Below are 7,486 nucleotides of genomic sequence, written 5' to 3'. Positions count from 1 at the left end.
TGTTTTTCCCTTTTCACACCATTCTTTGTAAACCCTAGAAATGGTTGTGTGTGAAAATACCAGTAACTGAGCAGATTGTGAAATACTCGGACCGGCCCGTCTGCCACCAACAACCATGCCACGCTCAAAATTGCTTAAATCATACTTTTTCCAATCTGACATTCAGTTTGGAGTTCAGGAGTGGTCTTGACCAGGACCACACCTCTAAATGCATTGAAGCAACTGCCATGTGATTGTGATAGATAATTGCATTAATGAGAAATTGAACAGGTGTTCTTAATAATCCTTTATGTGAGAGTGTGTTTATATAATATATATATATATATATTATATATATATAATATATATTATACACACACACACATAAAACACACATACATACATACATACATGCGCACACACACACACACACACACACAACACACACACACACCCACACCACACACACACACACACACAACACACACACACACACACACACACAACACATACATAGATATTCTCATAGATAGATATCCCTATCTATGTAGATGGATAAGATAGATAGATAGATAGATATTTAAAAAAACACACCCACACACACTATCTTATGCCTTTCCCCATGCGCCTAAAGTACAGCAATGTTTGACTTTACTTTTGCAGTGAGAAAGCAGAGCTAAGAGTCATGAAGGCTGCATACCACAACATATACACACTGTATGTACAGTACATTAGGTGCAGCTTTCCTGGTGTGGCCTTCATGCAGACTTTCACTAGTGAAGTGAGGACACATGACAAGGCAGTGAGTAAGGCTTTACACATTCTCCTGCACGCAACGCATCTGTCTTCAGTCTCACTTTATTGGTCTGTCTGTCTGCCTTGCAGCATGTCTGGTGGTAGAACATGCCAATCAGCTCCTGATGACGGCAATACGAATTGCAATTGAATAACGTAAGCAATTTGTGTGGCTGTATGTGGAAGAAAAGGGATCTTCTTGTATGCTTTGGTTTCCACCTGCTTGCTAGCTCTCATAAGATGTGTATTAGGGTGTATTCTAAAAAAAGGGCTGTATGCTACAACATACTCCTTACAACTTATATTTTAAAGGGATAAATCATGCTTATACCAGTTATGGGTTGTACCACATCCCAAAGTTAACAAAAATGTAAAAATAGGACATTCATGTCAGTCTAGTAAATGATTGGGCCGTGAATGTAAAGGATAACAAAAAAGTGCTTATTTCTTTCCTATAGGTTTGATACTGTTTAACTATGGCTAATACAGGTTGGCTTTTGCCTAGTGTATAAATATATAGCAACGATGAAACTTGAACACAACCACTTTTACAGATATGCAGTAAATATTCAGCAATACCATTATGTGAATATTGCCAATCCACAACCAGCTGTGCCTTCACAAAATGCTTTTTTTTCACTTCATTTATAAGGGCTCATTTTTCAAACATGCCATACCTTTCAGATAAGATTATAACATGGCAGGGATAAAACTGCTTTAAATGTCCCGTATTGTAAAAAGTGAGATTAATATGTCATTGTTGATTATAAAGCAGGTCAACGTGCTGTATAAATACTGGGAAAGACGGTCCCAAAAAATGGTCAACCCACGGAAAAATGCACACAGCCTGTCTTTAAACGAGCTGTCAGGGTTTCTGTACGGTGGCTTAAACAAAGCGTTTCAGACAGAGGGTGAATACAGATATATAATCGGACAGACGGTTTGAGAAAAAACAATGTGTCTTTGGAACAATAAAGCATATGACCATGTTAGGAGAAACCCAAAATGCAAGTATGAACTAGGACATTTGCATAATATTGGACATTAGGAGTGCTCACATTTTGGAGCAATAATCATTTTAAATGGCAATTTTGGGTTTAAGGCCAGAGACTTGGGGTCAACTTATCAATCAAGAGTTAGCTTGTTTCTCATACAGAGAGCCCAAGTGAAAGTTATTTTCAAAGTACAAGTAATAAACAGCTGCACTGAGAACAGCTTTAGGAAAATGCTTTTTCCATTCAATTTGATTAATGTACAAAGAATCAATTAGTTTCAGAATATCTCTTGTCTATATTTAAATAATATATTTCACACACACTGCAGCCTTGGGTCCTGTTACTTATGCAGTATGCAGAAGGGCCGGTACCGGAGTGTCAGATGAACTCTCTTTTTCCACTTCAGTACATGACAATCTAGCCACATGTCAAGTCATAGAACTTAAATTCTCTAAAATATTGCCAATAAATGCTTCCACCATCATCATCATTTTTAAATAGAGGCACAGTCGTCCATACCCCACATATATAGGCTGTATTCATCATTCAGACCCATTCATCAATGTGTGAGCTACAGGTGGCACAGGTAGTTGTCTCTTATTCGTATCTTGGTGTCTGATTTCGGTTTACTCACCTCACCTCATAATATATTATAATGTGCAAAGGTCATGAATCCAGTACAGCACGTAATGAAACAAAGGAATCTGACTTGTCCCAGCTGGTCCTCCCCCTAGTCATAGAAACATGACAGAAAGTCATGATGCAAACCAATTGGCTGGTGTCTGCTGCATGCAGATGTTCAATGAGCTCAAAGAGAGTCATACGGCACGCATCATCAATCTCAGTTTATAGCGTCTGTCTGGGTGTCTAGATTTCTTCTTGTGTCCTTACTGTGGGCTCAAATGGATTTAAAGAAGACATCTGTATTAGGGAAATTTTTTGACTATTAGCGGGATTAACTATTCATTTGTAATTTTACTGCAGCATACAGTACGCTCTCATTCCCTCATAAACACTCCTCCTGTCACTAATTGCCATTAATGTCCGTAACACATTAGGAGTACATGGTAGCTAAGCTGAGCTGTTTGTTCTCATACAGCAGCGAGTTATGGGGGTTAAATTGTGACAAAATTAACATTTGCATGCTTTGAAAAGACATTTTAAAAATGATTGTATGCAAATGTATTTTTTCATTTGCTTATGAAGGCAATGGTGATCGGAGTTGGGCTGCTCAGGTGTGTCTCTCCATGTTCGCTCATATAGGAAAGAAAAATAAAGAAACAGGCAGACGTTTTATACATCATACAGGTGAGTGTCCATTCAGTGAGACACATTTTCAGACTTTAACTCCTCGTGTGTTTTTCCTTGTCAGCTGTGTTACACTATGCACGGTGAACTAACGCTGGAGGGTTGCCCCCGCTGCGCCCTTCAAGCCTCGACATGAATGTGAAAAGTTGCTTTTGCAAGAGCATAATTACACAGCTCATTGTTATTAAAGAATCCACATTAATATGGGTGTTCCTTCATAAACCAAACCAACCTGAAAGCAAGGATGGAAAAGAGGACACTGGTTAGCAGATTCTTTCTGTCTGTGTTATTTATTATTTCTTTAAACTTGTCTACTGGGATTATCCTTTTTGTGGACGTCAACTGTATTTCTCCTATATTATAATAATAGCAAACTCTGAATTCCATTCCAAGAAACATTTATAGCTGAAAGCATATAGGTCTGCTTGCTTTATGGGAACACATCTGACAATCACAAGGCCTAAGAAAGTCTGTTTTTTTCTTTCAATATTGAGTTAAAGTTAGTGACATTTTTGTAATTGTGCTGCTATTAAATGATGAAGGCAGGAATAGCATGCCTGTATCTTAGTGATGAATCACCCTCATACATGATTTTTTATTTTTTTCCCCCCCAATAATGGCCATGTGCATGTTCCATGGTGATAAAGATAAAAAAAATCAAAATGCACGGTGAACATAGCAGACTGCCAATATGATTTTGTGGATGTCTGTGTGTCACATGTGCGCAGTAACCAGCAACCAACAATTTATACTTAACCTTTTTTTCCCATTGAACTATGTCAACACAATACTTTTCATAGCTGGAGTTAAATTATAGTAATATTAGTGCAAAAATGTGTAGGTTGAAGCCTCAGGTTGTTGCTCCTGAATGTAACCATGGGAAATAGCCAGACCGAGAAATATAGAAAAACGAAAAAAAAAAAAAAAAAAAAAAAAAAAAAAAAAAAAAAAAAAAAGAGAAAGAGGAAAAGTGTTTCTCAAAATAATGAGATTACTAAAATAAACTTCTCATACTCCAATTTTGGTGGAAGATTTTCTTGTATGTTCCAAACTTAGTGATGAATTATACATAAAACATACATCACTTATTGATAAATCTTTTATTTATTGGGGGATGAATGTACTTATCTACACCATATGTACATACTTAATATAACTTGTTTCTGAAAATATATATAACACTGTTGCAAACCACTTTGCCGGACGTTATGCTTAAAACACTTTTGAAGTTTTAATTTTAATTCTGTAATGCCTCAGACACTTTCAGTCCATTCTGACAAAATAAATAACTATATAGCTATAGTAATGGTATCTTCAAAGGCAAAACTTTATTTCTTTTAGCGGAAAGAAAATAACATCTTCAAAGCCCAAACTATATTTTCTGCCTGCAGAACGATTATAACTGCTTTTAAGAGGAATGATGAGGGAAGCTGATGTAAGCTTACAGGGGGAGAGCAGAACATTTCACACTGTAACCCATTACCACCCTTGGCTGAGTGAAGATAGCACCCTGCAGGACCTCCGTCGCCGTTTGTGCTGACTTTGTATGCAGCTAGAAGGGACATGGGAGGAGCACCCTCCTGTGGGAAGAGAAGGGAGGACTCCTCTCCACTGTGGGGAGAAGGCTCACTGGAGGTTTTATAGAACAGGACAAGAGAAATGTCTCTAAGTAATACTCCTTGAGATGTTGGCAGGAGAAAAGCATAATCACACTCATGTTTCACTGAATTCAATCATTTTCTGTCTTTCGTTTTCTTTTATTTCTTTATCACGTTCTAAACTGCCCTTGTTGGTTGCCAATTCAACGAACTTATTCAATACATTTTCTTCAACATTAATTCCGCGGAATCATCCAGTATGATGTATTTCCAATGATGTGAAAAAGAAACAGGGGTAAAAACAATGTTTTAATTGAAAACACACCCACACACCCACACACACACACACACACACACACTGCTATATTGGTATATGGATGAATAAGATAAGCATACATTCATCTATTCATCTGCAAATAAACTTAATACCGTCCACCTCTCATGTTTATATTATGTCAAATCTGAGTATACTCTTGCCTGCCTTCTAGAATTAAGTTAAGTTTCCTACAACATAAAAAAATAAATAACAGCCATACTTTTACAGTGATTTTAGATTATAAAATCAAAACAATTAAAAAGGTCTACACATTTCTATAAGAAAACTCGCTCCATTCAATCATAGGTTTTTCCTGCTCATGGTGCATGGAGGAGAATTCCATGCTGTCCTTCAAATCCCATTCAGAAGCCTCCAGGAATGTTGAGCTGTTTGAATCTTTACTTTCAGCAGTGCAGTTTAAGTGGATTATGTCTAGATTTACTTTGGCAATTCTCACTTTTCCAAATCATATCGCAATGATCCACCTGTAACTTAAAATCCTCTTCCCTTTTGCCTTGATTGAAATAATCACAACAAATAATATTGTGTCTACAGCCCATGTCTATTTACAGGCTCTTCTACAGTGTTATTGCTTTTTTTTTTAAAGATCTAAATGGTACCGGATTTTTACAGTCCCATGAGAGCTGTAGTCCTATTAATCAGCATGTATTTCACACATACAGTAGGTAACCCTACTGTGTGTAGGGTTTTGAGAAGTGGAATTTGTTGTTTGTGTAAGGAACATACAGCGGGATGGGAGGTCGCATGTTAAAACAAAACAAAAAAAAGAATGCAGCAGAACCAGAGATAATCTTTTCTATTCCGCGCATACCTCTTCCTTGTCAAAATGTGGCACCTACATTACCCACAATTCAACTCCACTACCGACAAATGACATTACTTGAAGCAATTCTTTCGATTTTGTGGATCACAGAAAGATTAGATTAAATATTTACTGTGTGTCAGCCGTCAGCTAGCCATTGGCTACAATCTGGTTATAGGTGTTAGATCATTCCTACTCATAACTGCATTGCTATGCAACAAAAATGTCATGTTTACAGAGGCATGATGGGGCCTAGACTACATAACAACTATGTTGTGTTGCTTATGTCAAGCGTTTGTGTATTTGGAAGCTGTTTTTCACATCACAATGACATGTAACCAAAGTCTCCCTAGAGGTTAGGGAATCTACAATCTAAGATCTTATGTTATTCTGTGTCGGAAAAATGTAAAGTGTAATGATAATCAATAAAATGTGACAGATCTAATCTGCATGGCGTGTGACAGTGAATGCCAGCAAATCCTTTGTATCTGAAAGAGGTCAGGGAAATCAAGATTCACTGGTGAGATTTGCGCTATTGCCTCAGTGTACGACAATATCTGTGTGGCTTTTTCTATGGTGAAATCAAGATCTGCAGCTGGCTTTGTGGGGTTGGTGGAGCAAGAGATCTGTGCTTGCCATCATGTAGGCCATTACAGGCTGCAGTCAGGGTTTTAGAAAGGAGTGGAGTAGATGGGAGGGCAGCCGGGGGGGTCTTGCTCCTAGCTTTTGCCAGGGGTCCTCAGCATGGGTCGCGGCAGCAGCGGGGACACAGGAATCTAACTCTGCTCTTGTAGAGTTAGAGTAGGATGTAATAGAAACCATCATAAACAGTATTCAAGCTACTCGTCCTCCTTAATCTGGCAGTAGTTTCCCCATTTAGCTCTTTTATCATCTTCATGTTGTGTGCAGGGCTCTAGTCAGACACAATCTGCTACACTGACCTATCTAGTAATGCCAGTTTTATCGGCCTCTGAACATCAAGTGCATCATACAGTACCGCATGGTAAAAGGTAATTTGTCAGCAACTGCAAGGTGAACAGACAGGTTTGCATAAATTGTTGAGGTTTGTTTTTGGAAGTAGACACAATATGGAAATTCCTCACTGCAACCTTGTCTGTGTTGGTGTAGAATCAATTTGTATGAATCAAATACATCTGAAATGTGAAAAGGTCTGCTGCTGTGCTTATGCCACCCTTTCACATCATCATCTTATATTGTCCGCTGACCTGAGTAGATACTTATTTGCACAGAGGAAAAGCAAACAGCCTCGTGTTGAAATATCGGCAAAATACAAATTTGGACTGAGACTATAGGTGTCAGTCATGAGGCAGTCAAGCCAAATGGAATCTTTTTGACACAAGTCAGAATGCTGTCACTGTTGGGAGATTCATAACAACTGAAATATTATGTGCATATAAAAAAATAGTCAGTGGAGCACAAAGGAAAGATGGCAGATGGATCGTCGGACGGCTTCTCCATAAAATGCCAAGTTGCTTCAATATAAAAATCATTAAAATCATTACAAGGAAAATGGATCTGGCACAAAACCTCTGAAGACACAGACGTTAATTGTCTCACGGTAAGTGTGAAACATGTGAAACAAAATGCTATGATCCATCTATATAAAAATCATTTAAAGGAAAACGGATCGGACACAAAACCTCCGAAGACA

The sequence above is a fragment of the Etheostoma spectabile genome, chromosome 16 (genome assembly GCF_008692095.1).
Source record: "Etheostoma spectabile isolate EspeVRDwgs_2016 chromosome 16, UIUC_Espe_1.0, whole genome shotgun sequence".
Taxonomy (NCBI): Eukaryota; Metazoa; Chordata; class Actinopteri; order Perciformes; family Percidae; genus Etheostoma; species Etheostoma spectabile.
This window is presented reverse-complemented; position numbering follows the sequence as displayed.